Source organism: Pocillopora verrucosa, chromosome 6 (genome assembly GCF_036669915.1).
Source record: "Pocillopora verrucosa isolate sample1 chromosome 6, ASM3666991v2, whole genome shotgun sequence".
In the NCBI taxonomy this organism is placed as follows: domain Eukaryota; kingdom Metazoa; phylum Cnidaria; class Anthozoa; order Scleractinia; family Pocilloporidae; genus Pocillopora; species Pocillopora verrucosa.
The window spans coordinates 13,067,599-13,094,108 of record NC_089317.1 but is presented as its reverse complement, the minus strand read 5'-3'; the positions used below and the strand labels follow the sequence as shown (position 1 = coordinate 13,094,108).

General features: G+C 37.0%; 1 pseudogene; it reads right to left on the bottom strand.

Moving 5' to 3' along the window:
• Window positions 1-26,473, bottom strand: LOC131772110 (uncharacterized; annotated as a pseudogene).
• Between the last annotated feature and the right edge of the window lie 37 nt (window positions 26,474-26,510).

The following is a 26,510-nucleotide window of genomic DNA, read 5'->3' as shown; positions in this document are numbered from 1 at the left end:
TCAAGTCCTAATTAAAATTAATAACATTGTTGATAAACTGCTACGGGTAATAATCAGGTATACTTACACGTCACTTTTGGTGGTATATTTACCATACAATAAGGCCTCATAAGCTGTCCACTTCACGGGAAGACGGCCCTAAAGATTTTAAATATCACTTTGTGAAAAAGCTCGAGAATTATAGGAAGCGAGTAGTCAAAAACAGTGATATTTAAAATTGTACTCGTATACGCATGGCTGATAGTTTCATTAGGGTCCCAAGGAATTCATGATCGAAATCAGGAATATATCAGCTCAACCACAACAATGATTGTCAAAGATCACTAAACTGAACGAAATGTGATACCGCCCTCACCTCCCCTTTTTCTTGATTACCTTTGTCTTTCGTTCATAAATATTTTCCTGCTGCACATCTCTGGCCATCCCGAAGTCTGTCACTTTACACATTTCCTTTTGTCCAACCAGCACATTACGGGCCGCAAGGTCTCGGTGAATGATCTAAGAAAGAATTGATGTAACAGCAAAAATTAGCGATTGTAGAAGAAAAAGAACTGAAATGAAATGGTTCAGGGAGGAAAATAGAAATATCTAGCAACATAATATGCTGTGTGTATTTCTTTTTCTTCCAGATGGCAGAAAATTAAAACTACTATAATATCTCCTCCATATTCCAAAGAGCAGCAAACTACTTTATTTCTGCAATACGTAGTTATTTCAAAGAACGCTTATCTCAACATTTTAATCGAAATAGGATTCTGTAATGAAGCAGTTTAGCGACCAAAGACGAATTTCTTAATTTGAGGTTTTAATTCCTTTTCTTCCTTGTCACTAAAATGGATATTTGTTGTACACTCAGTTTAAGATGAATATCTTAAAAGATCCTATTCATTCACGTCTCTGCCTTTGTTCACACGAGAAAAACCCAGATATTTTATTTCGATGGGGTACACTTGCAAAGATGCACAAATATCGCCATTCTCACATTGAAATAAAACTTAGATAATAACGTCAAAATTGTGAGGGTTCCCGGCCCTAAAGAAATAACCTCGACAAGACGGTAAGAATGCGTCTGCATCTCCCGGGCGTGATCTTGTGAAGACATAATATTCTAAGCAAGACAGAGCTTAACATGATGATAGACCTTACAAGAAGGTTTTAAAATTGTTTGTCTCTTGTTTTTTTAATAAACTTACAGATTTTGCGGATAAGTAACTCATTCCATCAACAATTTGCCAAGCAAACTTTATCAGCTGCTGTGACGTCAGATTAGTTTGTGGTTTGATATCCAGGTCTTTGTAGTAAGTGTCTTTTAATCCACGGCTCTTTCTCAGGTAACCCAGCAGATCCCCAAAAGGCACATATTCAATCAAAACCAACAGCTGTTCTGAAGAAATTAAACAATTTAATTGATATATTATTCTCTATAAAAAAATAGCAATAATTAAAATAAATGAATAGCCCAGTAATGGTCAACACTTTTGAAGAAATCGCGTGAAAACAAGAAAAAACTGTGTAACGATCTCATGAGAAGGTACAGACCAATTATTCCCATACAATAGGCGTTTCTGCTTATACAACAGAATGAGCTGTTCAGTGGCAAATAATCGGTCTTAGTCTATCAGTAAATCCAGGAACGTCTGTATTGGCTAAAACAAGGTAAAATTATCTCATGCGATGGTTGTTTGTTGTGTTCAACTGTGAAGCAGTGACTCTTGCATTGAGGCAAATTATCAATGATGAGAGAGCGTTACAGAGAAAATCATAAGCAAGATGTGTACAGCAAAATTAGACCCGCATAACCAAAGCATACCAGATTCCGTAACACATCCCAGAAGTTTAATGACGTAAGGATGTGGTTTTAGCTGTTTCATTGTGTCAAGTACTTTCATCAGATCTCTCTTGTCCGATTCAGAAGCGTTTGCTGGAACATTAAAAACAAGGAGCAAAATTTGGTTAACGGGAATAATATGCAAAATGTCAAAATAACAACATAAGTTATAAAATGGAAAATAGCTACATAATAACAGTAACCCGGTAACATTTCCTGAATGTCTGTAGGCCAAGACTGTCATTCAATTTACAGTAAAAGAGCTCACTTTTAAGCATCTTAATAGCCACTGTGGTCGTTTCAGGACTCCCTCGAAGTCCTATTGCTGTTCCCTTGGCAACCTGACCAAAAGCACCTTTACCAATGATTTTTTCTATGGTCACGTGATGTCTTGGAACTTCCCAGCAGCGTGTTGACGGATGAAGAGGCACGTAATCAGCACCTGGAGCTGTTCTTTGTGCTTTTCTATTATCTTTGTTGACTTCTACGAGATCCATGTATTCCGCAGGAGGCTGGGTGAGTTTTCTTGAATCGCGCTGACTTGGTTCGATATCTTCTAATCCTGTTTCATTCTATTAAACCAACATACCGTTAAGGTATTCGTATACCAATCTGTTATTAATCCCAGAAAAAAGTTCCACATGGTAATAAAAATCAGTTTACCATTTTTCTCAGACAAATGTTTATATTATTCCATGAAAAGAGATTATAAATAGTTTATGATCTCTTATCCTTATTATTACTAACATTTTGTTCTCTGCTTTTGAAACTATCACGTCCAAAGGAGAGATCGAGGCTCATAGCATATTCGCCGAAGCTACAATACTACAATTGGTAGTCCAATATTTAAAAAAAATAAACGCACGAAACAACTATTGCTGTACTAAGCTCCTAAACTCACGTTTAGAAAATAAGGCATCAAGAAAATACGACGGTCAAAATGCGCTAAATCTATTATTTAGAGAGCAAATATCAACCGGGTGCAGACCAGTTAGCGATCTATGAAGTGAAGCCAGGCAGCTGAACCAAGGCCAATCGAAGGAAAATCCATGGAGTGGCTTGGTAAAGGACATGATCACAGGACAAAGATCTTATCGAGTCTAGTTTCCTCTTTTATTTCATTGTATCTGCCACTGATGCAATATGCTTCTTTTATGTAGAACTACACATTTTCTCCTTATTTGCTGAAAGCGTTTATTTTCTCTTAGAAAGTTGAGGTAAAGTAAGATTACATAATTTCTGGTCACACTTACATGACCTCAATGTCTTAGCTGTAACTTACTTCGAAAACACGTCTTTCATCTTCATAAGTCCTACAATCGAGAAAGCATAGAAATAATTATAAAACGCTAATAATTTCATCCGTTTTGATTGGAATTTTGTGTTAAGATGAAACCATATCGGGCACATTACATCGACACAATCCAAGTGGCAGCAAGTTCTTACCTCTGTTTCCCTACAGCGCCTGAAAAAGAACGAAAGGAAAAAATACAAATGATGTAGATGTGGGTTAAAATTTGCTTTTGTATAAAAATGAATCTTGCAGCAAAACCCTCTAACATAGATTATGAATTTTTAACCTACCTTTCCTGTGTAGCCGATTATGTAAATAATTAGAAGAAGGATTGTGAAGGCAAGAACCCCAATTATGGCTAACAAGACGTTGTTAGATGGGCAGTTACATTCCTCAGGACCTAAAATGATTCATTTTACAAAGCTTGATAAAATAACATTCAAACAACATTTACACTGATCCTGGTCGATATACCGCTCTCACTAAATAGCTTAGGCTCATGGCTGAAAAACTTTAACTCTAATTGGCTGGGTACTAAGGAAAATTAAGGTGGCACTCTCTCTATAAGAATTTTTAAAAGTAAGACTTTGTTTAATTAAATAAATCAACAACGAAAAAACCAAAAACCTGGAAATGTATCAGTCACAGAATAGGTTGTTTATTTAAACAGATACGGAATGCAATTATAAAGAGTCCATCTCAGGAAGAATACGTGTAAACATTTAATAATTTATTTGTATAATTTACCTTTTGTTGTGCTTTCCGAGCCATCTGTAGGTATTAAAACGTGTTTAATTGAGTCTGGATTGACTTTAAAACCTCCGAATTTGTCTTGCCTCGCAGCATGTGACAGGAGAATCAAAACATTTCTGACGACTACACTTTGATTGAACCTCATCATGAAGTCAAGAACAACACTGCCACACCTAGATAAGGGGGGGGGGGGGTGAGCAAAGAGTATCATCACACATATTTGTACTTTGGTGACTTGTAAGTGTTAAAATATATTGAGATTTAACCAATGTAATAAACCAAGGTACATAAAATTAATTCATGTCATTCTGTCCCAATATATTATTGTACATTGAAGAAAATGTACTTCAAATGTAAATTATCGTGCATTAAATAAGATTTGGTAGAGCAGAAAAACCAGTTTTACCGCTAAAATACAACACAATGAGATAAAGCTCCTTCCCCCTACTAGAACGCAAATTTGCGTTTGCGTTTGTTGTTTCAGAGTAAAACAACAAACTGTACCTTACCTGGTGTTCACAGTGTTGGCGGATGAGCAGCCAAACTTAAAGGCAATTTGACAGGCCTAAAAGGACATGTAAAGAAAAAAACGTATATTCAAATGCTTGCCACATATTGAAGATCGTTCAAAATATCATTTTTTTTAACAGAAATATTAAGATTTCATTCAAGAACAGATTAAGACTCAATTTTCATGATAAATCTCATGACAGTATTCCACATATCCAGTGTGTGGATCAAGTAGATTATCTAACCATATCTGGAAATTTCTCAGCAACTTCTGAACGTCTGCTACAGTTCTCCTGTATTGTCGCTGTCAGGTAAACTTCTGTGCTTACTGTTTGAACAGGGGAAAAACAAAATACGACTTAAAATGAACGTGTGTTTGTTTGCCCAAGAATTATCATTTGAACTCGTGTACAAAAAACAGCCTTTACTTAAAAAGAACACTGGCATATAATGTACGAATGTGAGGCCAATTTGAGAGATATTGTTTTTCTTGTATTTTGCGTCACGATGGTGTCCTCAGAATCGTTCCCCAAGTCGTCTTCCTTTTCGCCGAAGTATAACTTTTTGAAATAACCGCTATGAAAAGTTATGAAATAGATGACATTGGTAGAGCCAGTTTTAACATTATACTGATCAAACAGTTGTCCGTTTTACGCAAAAATAATATACCAGTTTTTGGATCATTTTGAAGTTATTTAAATTTGTTAGAAGGACAGGTCTTATTGCGTGATTGTGCCGCTAAAATGGAATACGATCATTCTCTTCCTACTGTGACGTTTGTGGATTGCCGACTTTCGATCAGTTGTTAAAGACTCCCTTGAATGACAAAGGTAGGATGGCCACGGTTTTTTGAAGAACTGGCATATTGCCTCTGATATCTTGAAAAATCAGAACTGTCAATATATAGGCAATGAAGCCTAAGACACTGAGAATAAGGAATGGTATTCTTGACATGTAATGGATTTGAAGATGACAAAACCATGAGACTCCGTGGGTCTGCAGCACACCCATTAATGCATAGACCGTCATCTGTTAGCTTTGACTTGTAGAGAAGCCAAAGAGGTGTCAGAAATTTCCCAGATCTATTTTAGACCTGGAGGAAAGTAACTGACAGCAGTTAAAAAATAATCGAGTTCCTCTCTGGTGGAAAAAGTAGCGCCTATTCAGTGATCAACGTAGCGACCTCAGATTTCAGCCCCCTATTTACGCCTAGTGGGTGACTCTATCTCTTTGTAATACATTTGCATGTCAAGGGTCGATTCCCTGTCATTATAAATAAGTCTCGTCTAGGAATGTAATTTCTGAATTTGATATTATTCACACAGCCATCGGCTGAGAGTGTAATTACTACCGTTCGTGAAGATTCTTAAGCAAGACTGCTGTTTCGATTCTTTCAGAATCTCTTTGGTTTCCTCCTAAGAACGAATTTGATCGCGGAAGAATGATGGGAGCCCACAGGCCCTTCAACACTTTTTAACTTTCCTTTTTACGAAGGAGCGGCAACAGACAGTGAATTGCCATTACATACATTTCTCGCTATTCCCTCATCCATAAAAGATGTTCACTCGACTGCAACAGGATGCAAATGACTTAAGCCCCGTTCAAACGATCGCGATCGTTGATGATAGACAACTGAATGATAGTTTCAACTTTCATTCACATCATTGACTATCAAGTTTGTGTTCAAACGGTTCATGATAGTCGATGATAGTTGACAAAATACCACCCAATGAGATCGCGTAATTGTACACAAATATGGTCCACGCTGAGGTCAGCAATTTCAGTGGCATTTGAAATTTTAGTCAAGAAATTACAAGTTAAAGATACTGAAGCCTACCAGGAAATGATAAGAATTAACTACGAGACATTCTAGGGAATTTCGACGGCTATTTTAGTCATTTTACCATTTGCCATTTCGGTTTGAGCCCGTTTTTGGCAAAACTGCTGACCTAACCACTATCATTCACTATCCTCCTCTCGTCATCTTGCGACCATGATGAAAGGCAATCATAGTGCGCAGAGGTTCAGGATAAATAACGTTTTCTTATTCAGATGTCGTGTATGATGTCGGCGTCGGTTGAAATGATATTTCATTGAGCGTTATTGTGAACTTTGGTTTGGGAAAATGAGTCAGAGTTTTAAAGAAACGACCGTAAGCAACTTCCAGTTAAGAGATTACCGGTCGATTAATAGATGGTTATAAGTGAGAACAATGAGTCAGTGAAACAATACGCCAGAAACGTACGGGCTTCTCTTATATCTTCTCTTTATGTCGCCAGGTATGACTGTTCACTCCACAGTTTTCTCTATTGTGTCAAACTCCTCCGGTAATTGTATTAAATTAAAAAGAATAGTCACCTTCAACCAGTTATTTTCTCAATTCTTCTCTTTTTGTTGTTCGTGTTTCATGATTGTCCTCATTAAACCAAATTTCAATGATCATGGCAACTCTGGCCGCTGAAATATGAAATTTGTCTTGTATCTGTTTCATGCGCTGCTAAAGTTTGATTTAAACGAAGACAGGCTAGAACTAGAATATCTAATCTCAAACTTGTTAACGACAAGAGACTTTAGATTCGACTTCAAAGATGTTTGTAGAAAACTAAGAAGGCTTCATGTGGGTTAGAGGATGTGAGGCAGCGCAAGGAAAGAATTTGTAACCCGTGTTTTGAGCGGGAAATCATACTGGTGAGGTTGTTGTTGAAAAGTGATTCTTGGTATTTTGCAATCTCTAATGAACTTGCAAAGCAACGATACTCAGAGCCAAAGCTTTTCCAAACGGAAGAAATTACGACAATTCGAGTTCATGGAGAAAGGATCTCGAGTGAAAATAGACTGGAAATAGAGAGAGAAAGAGAGACCAAAGAGAGAAAGAACTGAAAAGACGTGGAGCGAGTCGAGAAAAACGCGAAATGGGGATTGATAGGGCGAAGAATAGGTAGAACACATCCAGGAGAAGACGATAGAGAACAAGAAAAGGCTGAAGGAAAATGGCGAATATCTAGCGAAGACCAACGTGAGAAGGTTGAAAGAGCTCCAGAGAACAGACTGAAAAGAGGTCAACAACAAAGAGAAAGCGAACTACGCTTGTAGCGAAAACGAAGATCCCCGAAAACTAAGACCTAAGACCTAAGAAAATGAAGACCCTTTCATGACCTTGAGACAGGAAGTTTGTGTCACGCTCTGTAGCTTCACCGAAAAAAACCTCTGAAAAGATTGACAACGTCTCTACGTGAGGCAGTGTAATCATACATTGTTAATTAAGCTAAAGCGAAATCGCCGACAATAGGCCACTTCTGAGTTCTCGCGGTTCAGTAATCTGGTGTCGAAATAACGGTGCGCAGAGGAAGCTAAGTGCGAAGTCGCTTTCATCGGTTTGAAGAGTAAAGTGCAGTGGTGGTGAAAATGACAGAAAAGTTCTCGGAATTCAGTGTGGGAGCGTGAAATTTTTTTGCGGAAGAGAGGCATCAACTAACTGATGGCGGCAAAGGAAAAAAAAAGCACTCAATTTAAATGTGAGAAGACAAAACTAAAGTGTTGCAGACTTCTCTTTCCAGATTCAGATCAGCATGTGTCAGTAAACTACTTAAAATATCATATATTTGCAGTTGGCATACAAATATCAACTGCGACGTAAGTAAAATTGATTCAGTGATTCAGGTTCTTGCAAGCGAAGAACTCACCCGTAAAAACCTCGATGTTGATGACACGGAGAGTGTTTGAAAACTAAGTAAAGAAAAGGATAAACCGTTGAAAGGAGAAAATAAGATTCATTTGAACATACTTCCTTCTGCCTTGACTTGCTGGATGTTAGCTTTCTCTTGTTTTAGGCTTTCACCGAGCTCATTAGTTGCAGTAATGGCAAACTGATACACCTTTCCTCTCTCCAATGCTATTTTCAATTCTCTTACAGAAACATCGCTGATTTCCTTTATTATTGTCCACTGTTCCACTTTTCCATCAGTCACTACTCTTTGGTACACTGTATACATGGTAATAACTTTTCCATTACTTTCTGGCTCCTTCCACTTTAGGGTAATTGTATCATCTGTTGTTTCATCTGGCAGTTCGTCTATTTCGACCACATCTGGGGCTCCTAGATTGATGTCAACACCACGAACAGCGTGAAATTTCCAATAATTATACAACTTCTTGTTACAAACCTGGTCACACCATTATCAGTGATTAAATAATCTGTAAATTGGTCGAGGATTTATTTGGGATGTTTTTGAAACGAAAGTGTATGGCAAGCAAAATTAAGTTAAGTATTGAGATGAAGCGATAATTAGAAGCCTAAAATGACGATCGGTTATAGCCTAAAACAAATACTGCATTTACAAGGTGAATTTTAACGACACACTGACTTCTACTGGTATTTCATTGCTATTTACACGAGATCAAATAAAAGACCGATGCATAGACGACGTCGGAATTCCCCATTCGTTTGTGTCCCGTAATTATGGAAAGGATCTCAGTTCGTGTACAACTATATTCTGCTTTTCAAAGTTTGACATCGCGCATGACTTAGTACAGGCACTCTGCAATCACACAACGGGAAAATGAGTACGCATGCTCCGCTTTTTTCTCCAGGGGGGTTGCCAGTCGAGGAGGCAATGACAAAGAGCGCTTAAGGGATAACAGGTGCGACGAACTTCATTGCCATGTTACGGCTGCTCAACTTCAATTACTAAGTTCACACCTGTTATCACAATACTTTTTTTGGTGAGTGAGATATGTGCCGGATGAGATTCGAAAGAAACTTTCTTGAAACGGCAACCTTAACTGTTTTGGTTTAAGTTTATCCTTGCGAAATGAAAACAAGCTATTTCTCATCCTCAAAAAAGGAAAAAACGGAGGATTCTTCGAGGCCGTCCACACACCGTTTGACCAGATTTCCCCATAATATTCGCATGTTAAAAGCGATTTTCATGAAAGGCCCATTTCTTCAAACTTCAATACTTTGGTCAAACGATGTGTGGAAATTCTCACTGCCTAAAGGGATAGTTGGTTATTAGGCGTTCTGAATATGGCCGGGAAGAGTTTAGGAAAAATGTATCCAACTAACCTAAAGGTCACTATCTAGCGGCTGTTGTTGCTGATTCATATAACAGATTTTGAGACCTGAACATTAGAAAATAAAAAAAAATAAAAAAAAAAAAAACGACAAGGCAAACAATACTTGATAAATCAGGTAGCACTTACGGAACGTAACCGCGTAGGTTGTCAATTGTTCTCACCTAGGTTCATTATTTTTTCATTGTTTATTATTATGCTTCTTCAAACGTAGGTGCCTCTAAAACACTTATCACAAAGGGAAAGGAAACTGGCCACTAAGGAGGGGACAAACGCTGAAAATCGAAAATCTTATAATGCGGCAAGCAGATAACGTTGTTAAAACTGGGTTACTCACAACATATCTAAGTTAGCGAAAAATGATTGGTGGAAAGTGCTCAGTCACGATATCACTTTTGATTCCTCACCTTCAAACTTGGTCTTAATGTTCCATACAGTAGGATCTCCCTCGAATACAAAATTTCTAGAAAACAGTTTCACTGTGTAGTTGGTATCTTTCTGCAAACCAGGAAACGAATAACTTGTCATCCCAGGATCGATGATGTTAACCTTTTTTATCTCAGTTTCATCCTTTTGTAAGATCACTTGGAATCCTGTAATCTGACTTCCTCCATCATCAGCTGGTGCAGTCCACTGTATTATTATAGAAGTTGCTTGAATGACTGATTCTGATTTGATGGATGCTTTCCCTGGTTTTTCTACATAGTGCCATAAGAAAAGAGATCATTTTGAGTTTTGTCACAACACTAAAGATGAATGCCAGTCCACGTCTTCTCACAGTTTATTATTCAACTGTCCGGCATATACTGTTCGAATTCCGATTTTCTGATTAGATGATTTGTACCACGTGATACTGTGTTGTGACGAAACAACCTCCTTGATGTCGTTATAGTGCTGTAATAGCCGAGGTTTAAATTCAACACACCATTGTCATTACACCATGGCTTCGTTACCTTGTATATAGTGGTTTGAATACAGTGTTTCTTTGAGGAGTGTATTCAATTTGAACAATAACAATGGTAACGCACTCACGGCTCCTAAATTATCAGGATTTACTTGTACTCGTTCACAAACAATGAACTCGTGCAGGTAAATCCCCATAGTTCACTCGCTGAGTGCGTTAACCTGTAATTAATGAATATAAATGTAGCTACCGGATAAATTCAGCTAAGAGCCTAATAAAAATAGGAACAATCGATAGTCCATGGTTGTGGAAGTTTCCTATGGATACTCGCATGTGAAGATGTCATCAATCTTCCTGAAGTTCGATGCTCTTTTGTAACGAGTTTAATGCTACCAAAGGGCAAGGTGTCGACAGTTTACTTAATTCGGCATAATTTCCTAAATATTCTGTTATACCTCACTAAGGTACAAAGGCGAAAGAGGGAAAAAATGTGTGAATGGAACGCTCAGATGGCCAAATTGTTAGTAAATGAAAGAATAGTAGAATGATAAATCTCTTAATCGATGGTTTAACATACGCTTATGTTTTTTTCACACACCTATGGGCCTTGAAAAATATCCGCACGTATTAAATGTTAAAACTATCGAATGAGTTTTACAAAGTGAATGAGTTACTCTGACGAATACGTTGTAAGAAAATTTGGCTTTTACTTCTAATACAACTGAAACAGTGATAATGAGCAAAGGCAAAAGGAAATGCTGACCTTATATAGAGTTTTCTTTTTAATAAAAATACACTGATCTCATTTACTTACTTATCTGATTTATCTTTATTAATTTCTTATCAGATGGAACAAGTCCATTGGCAGCAGTGCACTTGTAATGACCAAAATCTTGATCACACCTGAGTGGCACTTGTACTTTGTTTTCTCTGGGTCTGACTCTGTTTATTTCACTTCCTTCAGGTTTGTACCAAGAGAGTGTTGGTGAAGGAACACCATCAGAAAGACACTTCAAAGTCACTGTCTGGCCAATCCAAGACTTCTTAGATGACGTGGTGACATTTCGAATTGTGGGCGGATCTAAGAATAAATGTCAATGCAATAAGTAATTGAATGAATAATTAGTGATAATTCATATCAGTCAGAACAGTAATGACCTTTATCATTCCACTGCTGTGTCATTTTACCAAAATATGCTATAGTATTACACTTTAGAACAAGCCAAAATTACGTAGGAACATAGCCCTGAACGATCCAACCTTTCATTTTTTTAATTATTTTTGTAATTTGACTGTTTAAGAAGCGAACTTTTAAGGAAGAAAGAACATCGTATACGACCGATACGATACACAGATAAGGCCATAGGATGTAATTCGCATACTAAAATTAAAACATTGATGACTGAAAATAATAGTGGAATAATAAATCCATTAATCGAGAGTTTAAAATCTGATACGAGCGAAAATTTTGCTCATTGCTCATATTTTCTCTCGCCTCTTCAGGGGTAAAAAGCTTCGGGGTAAGGATATGAATGAAGCATTGCTCTTTTTTTAAAAGATTGAGCGTGGAAAATTTCAGTTCTGCATGGCCAAGACTACAAGTGCAGGGGAATGCAAGAATGAAATAATGTTATTTCATGTTCAATCTTTGGCATCCTTCACCGCCGCCGGTTTCACCTGTTACTTGCTCGTAAACAAACGTCCAGCTTCACAAGAAGCTGTTGTTGGGAAGAATTTGTCGTACATTTACCTATTTGGCTGTTTGTTTTAAATTGTTTTTGTTTAAACTTTAATTTAATTGAAATTAATGTACGTGTATTTGTGTTCATTCTCACTGAGAAGAAGTGCTAGTCGCCTCTCTCACGACATCGTAAGCCCACACTATACTTCGTGGAAGCGCGGAAAACAAAGAAAACGTAGTTGGTAAACACTCTTTTTAGACAGAAATGAAGTTCACTGAAAATCATTAGTGGTGATATAAAATGCCTTCAGACTATTAATCGGAAGAGATGCCATTTGCGATAAATAATCGTAATTTAAGGACTTTAAGACAAATAATCGTCAAATTTCACTCCAGAAATAAATAAAAAATCCGGAAATTGATAAACACCTGTTTACACTAGTTGCCAGATTAAGCAACATAGGCTTGAATACTAAGATAAAACAGCTCATAACTTTCATTTCTAGGAAGGGCAACCTTTAGTCTCTGTTTTCAACGACATGCAAATTCGTCAAAACGAAAATCTTCAATGCCCCCCCGTCTTTTCGAACGACTGGCTGCAAGTCCACGTGGTCTTTCAGCAACACTGAACGACTTCATGAAAGGAGGTGTGCGTTAGCGAAGGGGAACACCCATCGGCCTCGAAGTGCAAATCAGAGGTCCTGCCTCTCCAGTACCAAGACAATAGGGAAATTATATTGTCAATCCAAAAAACAACGTATGGCTCGAATTATTTAGTTCAGCATGTTTTATTTAACCGTTGAGTTCTAGATTTGTTGCCAGCAATTTGAAGTTGTAACAATCGACATTCGTTGTGTTTGATGTACGTTTAAACTTTCACTTTAGATCAATTCTTAAATATGAATGCTACATTTTTGGTACTCAGTAAACCTGTGCGATTTCCTGTCGGTTGCTCTCTACAAACCTCTTCTGACCCACATTGTATGAGACCCTATTTATGGGGTCCTGGCTTTCGGACTAAATATGTGCTCTAATTTACAAACTCCACATTCAGCCATTGGGCATTACCGCTGTATAATACCTTGCTCTGATGTCGTTCTTAGCAAATCAGAGCACCATTGTAATGGCCACAAGCCTAGGCCATATAATAAATAAATAAATATATATATATATATATATATATATATACACACACACACACACACACACACACATATATATATTAATGTATATAATGTAATTTATTTTAATGTATGCTAGTGATGTAGGGGTTGAATAACAATTGGAACGAAAGTTCTCGGGCTGCAAAAGGAGAAGAAACAGAACTGCCTTTCCAATTGCTATCTAACCCCCTATATCACTAACATGCACTAAGAAAATAAATAGACATATTGTAAATGTGTTTTGTAAATTCTATAACAATAGTATGGATTACTTGTATAAAGATAAGCCAGTTTCGAATTTAACAGATTCATTTCACTCCATCAGCAAAAACTTCATGTCTTTCTTTTGGATAGTGTCACGCCAAGCTTATTAGCATCTTTCCCACTCTTAATAATTTAATTTTCTCCTTTCCCATTTGTCCCTTGCAGCATGACATTAACAAAATGTAAGGGAGCCATTTTAAAATTTGGCGCTCCTGCTATAATTACCTCACCCAAGGTGATGAAAGCGAGATATGACGCACTCTTCTACCAATCACAGTGCATGCATCTCTATAATCACCCAGGCAATTGTACTAAAAACATATATCAATAGCAGCCAGGAGGATTATGAGTTTCTCGTTTTGAGAGATAAATATTGTTTAGGCTGGTCTTAAAAGAGGAAAAATAGTGGATTGTTTTTATAATAGATAGTAACAAGTTCCAAAGCTCAGCATTTTTAATTAAGAAATAGGATTTCCTATAATAATCTTGACTATGTCCGTAGATTAAGTTATCATCATTGATGTCAAATTTACGTGTACGATGACATGGCTCAAAGTATGCAAGTACATGTATTCCCTTACATCGATAGCTATAAGACCATTCCTGGCCTTGAAAATAGAAGCAGGTCTGATATCTCTCTACAAAAATCAAGAGGCGGTAGTGGAAATTACTGTTTTAACTCACTTTCTCTTGTAAAGAGGCAGATATTGAATATGGCTTGTTAAAAGGTTGTCACAGAACGTCAGTAACAATAGATTTGTACTTGCACAAGTGCAACCCTAAAGCCAAAATGTGATTGGTGGGAGCAACAAACCCTTACGCTGCGATCTCGTTGAAATTGGCTTGGGCGAAACGGCATTTCTGGACATTTACGTTGTTTTTGTTTGCTTGTTTTTTTTTCTTACAGGAAATGTGTTATATATGTGATACACTCCAAGAAAGCATGTCTGGTGTAATTTTGATGGGTGAGTTCAAAATCTAGAGATTAGCATAACGTTCATGCTTGCTTTTTACCTGCTCCTCACAACAGAGGTCGAATGCTTGCGCATATGCAAACACGGAAACAATGAATGAGTTGCCAGTAATCGGATCCTTGCGTTTGCGCACAGATTTCTGGGATCGCCACGGGGCAAACATAGTAACTCGCTATGAAGGAACGTACGGCGAAAGGTTGTTTGGACGTCCAAAAAAAGAGATTTTGGCGAGAGATTATGAATTTTTCGCCGTAGTTTTATCATACATGGATAAAGATAATGTTGTTTAAAGTTTTTGCTGGAATTACCACGAAATATGCTATAAAAAATACCGAAAAACTTGCTTAAGGTCTATTGTGAAATCGTCATCGCGTAATGGTCTCAAAGTATTTCAAAATAACCCAGAAATTGCTGGGAAATAATTCATTTAAGTCTTTTCAGTTGTGTTTATACATGTACAGCCTATTTTTATACTTGCTGACGTATTTGATAAATAACTTACAACGTTTGAAAGTATACTTCGTCAAAGGAGAGAAGTCGTTGTTAGCGGTGATGGAAATTATTTTTACCGAGCTGATGCTCACCGAAAGGATAAAATAAGCGATGAATTAAACCATAAGGAAATCCTCAGTTCAAGTGATAGTTTGTTTGAGAAAAATCCAAAGATCTTTGAGCTGCAATTTTTCTTCTCGAACTCCTTAAAGGATCCTGTCAGGAAAAGCAAGATCACGAGAAAAAAAAACCTGACACGGTTTGGTTGAGTTATTCCTTGGCGATTTATATGATTAGTTTTTCTAAATTTCAAGACCATTATACGGTGTCAAATTCACAATAACCCTTGCGCATGGAAACAAGTTAATCGGTAGACTTTACCACATATTAAATGGTTTTCCAAACAAAAACTTATTCTTCCCTTGTATCAGCATTACCCTAATCCATTTCTGGTAAAGAAGCGGCGAAAAAGCGATAATCTCACTCTAAAATCTTTTATTTGGACGTCGGTTACACAACCTCCCAAACCAGAAAGCCATGGACATCAACTACACGGGCGCAGCATTTCTCTTTCCTTTCCCTGTCTTTCGATGAAAAAAAGAGTGAAAGTTATAATCACTCCACAATACAGTCCGTCACTTTTGTGTTATTTGGCAGTCAAGTATTCAGTATAAGGTGGCAAGGCCTACGTGTAATGAAATGTAAAATGGATTCTCGCCCTCAAATAGTATATCTCTTCGAGCGCCACTCACGCAAATATGTGCACAAACCTTAGGCATGCAGTCTTAATTTCAGCCCGTTTTACATCAACCACCTGATTTCAGCTATCAGTAAAAAAAAAAGTGTAATTTCTCAGCTGACAGTAAGGATCTTGACCAATTCTCGGATTTCCATTAAGCCTCAGCTAGAGTCCTCACACAGAATCAGAATATGTGCTAGCCTTGTGCACTAGTCAAACGGAGTGAATTTTGGGTTGTCACAAAGACTCACAAATGGCTTGCAGCCATCTTCTGAGTTAAACACAGTCCAATTGCAGCAATGACTTGGTGAGAAAATTGTCACGCCCTCCAAAGCGAAACAATGTGAAAAATGATTCCACCTATATTCAATTGTCCCACCCAATACTTGAGACTGATGCACACAAAGCCGAAAAGGATTTGAGATGGAATTCTGTTGCCTTTCACTTTTGAACAGATTCGTCAGTTTTGGGTAACTGAACCAAATAACAGGAGTTGCACTGTAAATAAAGTGAATTCAAAAATACAAAATTAAGGTTAGAGTATACTTACAGTGAACTACAATTGCTGTGTTAATAGAGGTGACTTCCACTGAGTTATTGGCTCGACATGTATATTGTCCTGCATCCGTTCTGTTTATATTATCGAACTTTAAAAACGTAGATTTCTTCCCTGAACTTTCCACTTCTCCATTTCTAATCCATGCTACATCCGGCAGTGGTTTCCCAGAAGCTTCACAGGCTATGGTGACAGGGAATCCTTCAATGTAATATTTTCCTCCTAAAGAGATGTTGATAAGTGGTGCCTCTGAAAGGTAAAAGAGATTATATCATTCCTCATATGGCGTTGCAAATTTTGCTTGGACTGAGTTTTAAAATTTACCCAGTTACAATAAAATAAACAAATGTATCCAGCCATTGGTCCACCACAACCAACTAGTATAAGGAGGCTCAAACTTTATTCAGTACAATTTAGCTTGCTCACAAACTAAATTGTAAAGCAGAGCCCCAGTCTTGGGAATTAAGAGCTAATTCAGGAAGTCACTCATTGGGATAAGGAAACTGACTTCTAAGCTATTCCCATTTTTGGTGACATTACGTAGTTTTGTCCCGAAGCGTTTGGCGTCAGTTTATTTTTGAAATGGCCTGCCTGCATTGTGAAGAAAAGGGAAAAAGATTTTGATCTGCTGGGTACTTCCTTAGAAAGCGAGAAAGATCAGAAAATATCATGTTCAGTAAAGTCATTTTCGTAAAAGTTTACGGCTAGCAACCAGCAGCTAAAGTTGAATCGTTTGCATTCATTCGTCTGTAAAGTCATGCGAAGTTATCTGCAGTTTACTGGAGCCATTTTCCTACAGCTTTACCAGGATAATTTTTTGGTTCATAGATCACTAAACTAAATTCTAGGGTAAATCTTCTTCAAAGAGCCAGAAAATACCTGAATTTATCACTTAGGAATTTGCTATACAACGCTTTAATTAAACCAATCTTCGAATATTGTTGTTCAGTGTGTGGAAACACTAAGACTGATAATTTAAGATAAGGCTCCTCAGAATTCAAAAACGTTGTGCCAGAGTAATTTTAAATGCAGGCACTGAAAGAACAGTTGGCCTTTTAAGAGATTAGGTTGGATTCCCATTAGTGACATAATAGAGCAAAGGAATTGTGTATTATGCATAACATTATCCATGGGAAATGTCCTGATTACTTATTACATTATATTCGTTATGTTAAAAATGGACATCATTACACAACTCGGACGTCAACTAATATGGACTCATCCACACCTCTCTTTAGCACTATGACCAGCAAATGTTCATTTCTTGGAAGTGGCACTAGATTATGGAATAACCTAGACAGTGCCGCTAGGGGTCTCACTTCCCTTTGTAAATTTAAAAATCAACTTTACAAGAAATATATAGATCGGAACTCCAGAGTTGATAATTTTACTATAAGCAGAAATTTTTAATAAATTGTTAATTTTAACTGTATTTTTACTTCGTATTTTTGCTATTTGAATTTGAAGTTTAGAGGACCACAATGAGAACGACTGGTTCTACCAGTAACTGTGTTATCCAATAAAGTCATTATCATTATTATTATTATTAAGTGAAGAAAATAAGATTCCATTCAGCTGTTTGCGGTAAACGTCAAGCTAACTTCACAAGTAAGCAAGACTGCCGCTACTGTTCGAACGATTTGATTCGCTCTGTTTTCTTGAATCTTAAGTGTGAATCTGGATTGCCAACAAAATTGCTCATAACTCCGCTCATTATCAACACGGCGCCGTATTCGACTCTTATTAATGAAAAGAAGTAAACAAGAACGAGCGTCTGTTAAAATTTGTCATGACGATCATTATCATTATCACATAATGCTATGCATGAATAAAAAGTACGAACGAAGCAAATTAACTGCTCTTATGAAAGCAGCATTTCTTGAAATGTCGCGCGTAACATTTGTATTCAGTTTCAACCTTATAAATCAAAAGCTTTAAATCGCTGACCGTTAAAACCGTGCTCAAGACCGATAGGCGATGTTCAAATTTCGAGATGAAGACAGCGATGTGTTCCGTTTCTATAGGACAGGTATCGGCGGAATGGTAATTTTGCACAAGTTACAGGTCACACGACCTCAAAGACAAACGGGATTAATCAATAATTCCTAAACAGCGCGCGTTATATAGACGTTTCACTTAATTTATCGATGTTATGGGTATCCTCGATGCTGCACTTTAAAAAAAAAAATGGCTAATAGAGGATCAAGGGGGAGCCCACAGCAAACCTCTGTTGCCACACGACCGTTAATTGCAAATTTAAATGTGACCTGTACGATGCAGGTTATGTTGGTTTTACACGCCGCCATCTGCATCAACATGCTCAATAACACAGAAAATCGACTCCATCGATTAACAAGCATTTTCGCAACAAGCATTATTTGGCCCCAAGAGATCTTACGAAGAATTTTAGTGTTTTAAAGAAGAGTGCGAACAAATTTGACTGCCTAATTTATGAAATGTTTTTTATTCAAGAACTTGACCCTGCTTTCAATGTGCAGTCGGACTTAATTCGTTCAAAGGTTTTTAATTAGGATTTTAATTTTAATTTTTAAGTTTAATTTGGTTTTCAATTAGCTTAATTATTCTTCTCTTTGTATGTTCTTATTGTCCGTTTACACTTCCAAAAAATTTTCTACTTCTTACACGCATATATATTTTCATCATGACATTCTTAGTATTCACTTGAAAATGACCGAAGTTTGATCGAAACATCGTCTTCTACCGTTCATTTTTATTGTCAAAAATTTTAGGAAATCGCTATTGATCAGTCTAATATCTATAGAATAATATCTGCACATTTACAATTGCTGATCTGAAACTTTGAAGAAAATATTGTACAAATAAAATATGTAATTTTTCTCTCTGTGCCTATTTGTCATTAACCTGCCATCTCGTAAGTAGGCGCAGAACTGTCTAGCCCACAACATATACCAGACCTCCACCAAGGTTACGCTGAGTCATCGCCGCACTCTACTGGTATTTCTATGTAAACGCAGCTATGGTTAAAGTACATTTACACAAAGTGAATTTGTTCAAAAAGCCACTTAAAGTAGAAGTCTGAACCCTATCAAGAAAAATCATCAACTCTTGTCAACTAGGAAACTAGGAGACCAGAAGAAGGCAGATTTCTTTCAAATTGTGATAAAATGTGCCGCCTATCAAAAGGAACAAAATAGTGCTTAGCTGTCTTCCAATCGCAGAAACCGTGGGAGCATTAGCCTCATCAATGCCATCGATAACATCAGCCGTAAAATAACAGAAACCTTAGGATGGAATTGAATGAATTGGCTAAACATGGAAGACCCTATGCTACCTGGAAAAAGGCATTTAATCACTTGAAGATGAAATACAGTAAGATAAAGATGAAATATAGTAAGATAAAGATGAAATATAGTAAGATAAAGATGAAATTTTTTCGAAAATCAATGCCAAAAGGATCATGGTGAACACACTAAGTCAAAACTTGCAAAACTATTGACAGCGCACAGGACATCTTGGATATGAGGTTAGCAGACGGGAGAAAACTATGGAATGAAGAGCTGTCAAACCGGTCAAACAAGAATCAAAGTCACTAACACACTTCTCCACAACAATAGTTTATCTTGTTACATAATAGACTCCATTCTTTACGTCACAACTTTTGTCCAAACGCAATCTACATGTCAACGACAACCAGCATTTTGGTGGAGATAAAAGACATGAAAGAGATGACAATTTGAATTCACTAGTCATAGACGATCAAAAACAGTAAACAGAGAGACATGGTTTGATGCTACTCTGGTTTAAAGATTTAATGAATGTAACCGAAGAAGTTACAATTCATAGACCCAACGTTTCGACACTCCTGTCCAGTGCCTTCATCAGGGATGACCTAAACGCTGCAACAAGATGTCCTTTAACACGATCGCTAATTCGCTGGTTTTTTTTCCGACGAGGTGTAAATGGGCGTCAGGAAGTAAGCCGCCATTATCACGATAAATTTTTATTCTTTACAAAAGAAAACCGCTTTTTGATGCTCTTTCAAACGTGTACCAAACTGACTTTGGTCTGTCCGATGTATTCGTTGTCACAGTCATTGCAAGGAATAGAATAAATGGCGTCGGTTCGTTGAAAAGGTTTTTGAGCAACTTTAACGTTGTGGCTATTCAAAATTTTCTTGATGGGTTCCGTAACACCCTGAATGTAAGGAATAATAGCAAAACTAGTCGCTGGTTCTCTTTCATCACGAGTGCTACTAGTTGTAACTGGTTCTTGGCAGTTACGGAGAAAAGTTTTTGTATTGCCATTCGCCTTTAGGACATTAGAAACATATTTTCTCTCCTCAGCCTTCGAATCGAGTGAAGATGGTAGACAGTCAGCCCTCCTGAGTAAAGTTTTGGCTGCAGACTTTTTATGGAAAATAGGCTGGTGAGAATCAAAAGCGAGGTATTTGTCGGTGTGTGTAGGTTTACGATAGACACTTGTCTCTAAATTCCCCTGTTCCCCTCTGGACACATTTAAATCAAGAAAGGGCAGATGTCTATCCTTTTCACGCTCAAGGGTGAATTGGATAGACGGCTCTACCGAATTCAAATGCGATAGGAAGCGCTCCGCTTCATTTCCGGATACCGTAGAAATAACATCATCGACATATCGTTTCCAGAGAAAGGGTTTAACCGGTGAGTTAGCTAAGGCCCTTTGTTCCACGTCTTCTGTTACCATGTTGGCAGTGACAGCAGAGACGGGTGAACCCATAGCTGTTCCAAAAACCTGTTGATAGTGGGTGCCGTTGTATGCAAATTGCGTGGTTTTGAGGCAAAAAGACAGCAGATGAATAATATCCTTCACTGACAAAAAGTTCTTTGTCCTGAGGAAGCATCTTCTCTTAGTCTCTTCTCCGCAACCTTAATGGCAAGATCAACTGGGATTTTAGTGAAGGGCAAAACAACGTCGAAAGATACTAATTCTTCCCAGGCATTAAGAGTTTTATCTTTCATGAAATCCGCAAATTCGCAGGAATTTTTGACTGATTACAATGTCGAAGCACTCTTGCCTAACTAACCATACAATTGGGTGGGATAAGTCTTAAGTTATCACCCCTAGTCGGCGTTACCACCAGCGCCTTTGTTTGGAAGCCTGACATATTAACTCCACCCACGCTCCTTTAAATCGTGATAATGGCGCCTTACTTCCTGACGCCCATTTACTCCTCGTCAGAAAAAACAGGCAGCTAGTTAGCGATCGTATTAAAGGACATCTTGTTGCAGCGTTTAGATCACCCCTGATGAAGGCACAAGGCAGGAGTGTCGAAACGTTGGGTCTATGAATTGTAACTTTTTCGGTTACATTCATTAAATCTTTAAACCCGAGTAGCATCAAACTATGTCTGATTGTCCAACTGGTTGCCATGTGAACTTTGTTATATAGTATAGTAAACAGTGAGTTTGGATTCTTCACAACAAGTGAATAAAATCGTTCAAGAAAACAATGAAGTAAATTGTACGTGAGTATTGAAATATCACAAATGTTTTCAACTTTGAATCACAGTTAAATGACCAACAAGTTACATACTGAGTCTTAATATCACACTTGTTTTCATGTACTTAAGGTTGTTAGGACATCTAAGATAATATGTTGGAAAATGAAAGTTAAAACACTCAGAGAGAAGATTAAAAAGTCTGTTCAAAGAACACTACGTTTCCGTTTCATACATGAAAAGTTTTTCAAAAGTTTAGGTTGCATAAGCTCAAAAACGTTTCGTACTCTAAATTGAAATTGAATACTTTTAGTCTCTTGGAGCTCTTTGCGGAACACAGCCAGTTTCTCAGTGGAGCAACCAAAGTCAGCAATAAAATTAGAGCTGCTGTTGAATGGACCTCTATGAATAACGGCATCTACTAAGAACAGCATTCCTACCTGGCCATGTTGATCATCATTCAATTATTTTCTGTTTGCATGCTCAACGTCTTTAAAAGAGCATAAATAGCTTGGATCATAGACTTTGTTAGTTTATTGCTTCCATAACTTTAAGAAAATTTTGTTCCATCGCGCAAATCAAATCGAAGTCTTGACTGGCTTCTTAGTCTCAGAACTTACTTGAGGAAGTTACCGTTCTGTAGACTAAATTTACATCTGTAAACCTTGAAGATCACAATCATCAGAAAGCAGCCAAAGGCGTAACGCCGACTTTCATTCCCTCTAGCAAGTACCTTTAAAAGGCTTGAAAAGTAATGCCAGTTTTTTCACACCAAATTTTTCACATGCTGATTGTGATTGGTCATGCAATATTTGTCTTCACTGATCTAGCAAAATCATAGAACTAGTTGGACTGTTTCTAGTTTTGACTGACCATTTTTAATTGACAGCTTTGCTAAGAGAAAATCTCAATATTCAAATTAATAATAGTTATCTATGCATAACAGAACAACCCAGTAGTTGGTGCCAGAAGAATAAAGCAATAACTCTTTGAATTCTCTCTGATGAGAATTACTACAAAGTGAACGGTAGAATTTTTTTTTTCTCCTTTTGTGGAGCATCACATGCCAAGTAAAAGTAGCACTATTGTTCCCAAAAGTCAGGTTAGCTAGCCACTTTCAGCCCTGCATATAGAGGTTTGTGCAAATTTATGCTATTGTTTACTTTCTCCAGATCTCAGAAATATGAGAGACATAAGTTGAATGCATTTAATTTATGTTTGATTGTTAATGCAGTTATGTCTTTAATACATACCTGCCATAATAAGCTGTACTGTACTTTCTACTGAGTTCGAAAAGCTTCCAATGAGTTCACAGTTAAATTTGGTACTGTCTCCAGAGTTGATGTTCTTGATGACCAGGGTAGCTCTTCCTTCAATTTTAACTCTTCCTTGGTAAGATTGAGGAATGTCAGGATGTTCTTGGACACCAAAACTGCCATTCACCAGCAATCTGACAAATGCATTTTTTACCAGAACACTATAAATAATGTACTGAATTTTATTATGTGGATCAGAGTAGTCCCACACCAGCTTGGCATCACTACCATTGTTAAAGTAGCTTGGATTAGTAGGCTCCTGGGTGAAATGCACATCCACACCCCCTAATTAGACAACCATAAACATAATATTCTCAGCCCTTTAGTTACAAGTGTAAGGATAATATTTAGGAAGAAGGGCTTAAATAGAGTCCACACAGAGGACCATTGTCCTAACAAGGTAAATAACATAATAATGAATAAGAATTAAGAAATATATGCTAAAGGTGAAGTGAATATTATTTTTCAATCTTCTCGATCTTCACCTTCAACAAATAATTGTTTAAGTATACAGTAATTGCTCAGGTGCTTTCAAATTCTTTTACAAATTCTGTAAATAAAGAAAGCATTGCCCAGATTTTGTAACAATTGAGTTGATTACCTGTATCAAGATGAGCTGGCAGTTTTAAGAGGCTTTTTGCAATCAATCAGCAAAAACTTCATCTCTTTGTCAGTAATAAAGTGTTCTGCTAATCTTTCATGCTCTTCATAGTTTAATTTTCTGCTATTGCTTTTGTCAATTCCTCACAAATATTTGACAAAATGCAAGGCAGCCATTTTGAAATTTAGTGCTATTGCTATAATCACCTGCACATGGTGATTATAGCAAGACATGATGTAATCCTTAACCAATAAGAGCAAGTGCATCTCTATAATCACCTGTGCAATTATACTAATGGTATTTAATCATTGAAGTCATCACATAAAAACAAGTTAAAACAACAATGCAATGATCAATCATGTCAGGTGTGCATGATTTTCTGGAAACTTCAGCATATTATGCTGACATAAAAATTCCAATGTTATTATAAAAAAGGAATCAACCATAATTTTCTATTTTCTAGAACCTTGGCCATAGAAAGGATGTCAACAATGTTCAAAACTGTTTTGAAATCACACAGCTGCTCCTCCTTTGGCTTTGAATATCTTTGACCTAATTTCTATGATCAATAAGGTTTTACATTATAAGCTGAATTCTACATGCATTTTGATTGGTTCTTTCATGTACTTATGATCTATGCATTAGACAAATGCATTAGTGATGTCACCATTGATAAATTTTGCTTCTTCATTAATAAAACAAATAGATTCCATGTCGCCGTGGCTCTGTACAGTTATAAATCACAGAGGATGTCAGAACATGCTAAGAACATCAGAGACACACTCATCTGTGCCTAACTTGTTCTAGGCATTTAGTAAGCAAAACAAAGCACAATAGTGAACATTGCTGTCATTTCCCTTGCTTTTTCACTCCTCTGCTACTGTTGCATCTAGTTTGCTCCATTTTAATAACTGAATGCCTGGAACAAGCTAAGCTGCATCTTATAAATGCCCCTTTTTTTACTTACCATATTCTGACATCACATGTGATCTTTTACTGTACAGATGCAGAACAAAATGACTTCCTGCTTTGCTGTGGTAGACTAAAAGAAAATAACTTCAAAAAACAAAGCAGTGTTCACAAAAAATAAAAAATAGAGTTCCGAAAATGGTTAAATATGTTTGGGAAATGTAGGAAATATAGATGATTCATATTTAATGAGTGGTTGTGGTTTATAGTCACAAGATGTGAGGAATAAAACAAATTAAGGGCAGGGAACAGGCAAATTTTTGTCCATAAAAATCGTACATGCAAACTTTAAGTAATGTAAGGAACTGCAGGTTGTGAGTGTTTTATATGCAGAAAATGGAGGAACATTTACATTACTGCTGCTGGAACAAAGTAATGACAAAAACAAGGAATATATTAGATGATTGAAAAGCATTTGTTGATACCATGGGAATTATAGTGCCAATTTGAAGCATAAATTTTTGCTCATTCACATGAACACAGATGAAATGGCAAAGGTGGACCGTAATGCTTTCTTATCAGAGTCAGAATCTAGAAATTTAAGTCTTTTGTACCATTTTGGAGGAGATTCCACTTTAGTTCCTCAGATTGTGAATGTCAGGAATTGATCAAAGCAAAGATTTTGACAAAGATTGTGATCAGTTTGCATGAGGTGAAATCAGAGTGATTTTCACAAATTTTCATAAAATCCAGCCTTCTCTGACATTATCTTCATAAATTAATTTTAACTTGTTTACACCAACAGCTGATTTCTTGTTTTAACCCTGAAGTCATGATTCTACAGTTGCATGCAACCAGTGCTGACATTTATTTTCATTCACTTTGGCAAAACCCACTCCACAAAGGCAAAAAAACCCAAACTATTGTTTTCACTGGTCAAAAATTCCGTCTATGACTTGTGATTGGTCAGATGCTCATTTTTCACTTGTGAGGAAAACCATCTGACCTATCTGAATTTGTGCAGTTTTTTACAAATCAATTTTCTATTCAAATTTAGCTTGGAGAAAATCTCAGTACGTTTTTGTCCATTTTCCCATGGAGGGTCACATATTATAAGCCCACATGTACACACACACATTTCAAAAACTTTGGTCCTAGTAAAAAAAAAAAAACTAGTCAAGTCAGTAGACAAGTCATACATGTCGGTAATTGAACAAATAATGCTCAATTATCATCCAAGTGCATTATGTAGTTTCTTTACATGATTGCTGCCTGGAGAAAAAATCACGCTCAACTTAGTTAGCAGCAATTATCCTTGCTGAGGCCATTCTTTGAATCAATAATGAGTGGAAAAATTGTTAACAACTCTTCCCAATGATGAGTGATGGATGGCAAGGAAGAGAGTTTAGTTACAGATGGCAACTCTTTTTTGGGTTTGTTTAGCCATCATGTTTGTAATGGAGCGCCGTCTGACAAAGCAGTAACTTTTCTCTCGTGGCTAAGAATACGACTCACACTAATCAAGAAAATAGTGCACTTCTCAGTTTCAATTTTGATGTTAAAATCTGAACGTATGGTATTGTTACACTTGAAGCATAAAATTCTTTGCTCTTGATTTATATCGCATCATAGTTGTTCAGACTTCATTTATCACGTGATTGAAATCCCAAATCATATCTAATTTTGAAATACAAAAACTGCTGAAAGACACCTTGGAGTTCGGAAATCATTTTGACGAACGTCACGTTCGAAATAAAGGGTCGGCGTTTTAGGTGTCTAAGCCTAAAATGGCACATGGTAAAAAACATTGCAAAATCCTTTCACACTTACCTGACCCGTGAAACTTTACCAGCAGAAGAAAGAGTAAGTAAATTTTACAATCACGGAAAGACACCATCTTATCTGACCTTCGCTGATGCTTCAATGAGGAAGGCTGTGCCTATAAATCTTACGGAAGTCCCTTGAAGGGATAGAATAGAAAGCCCTCTTCGTTTTGAG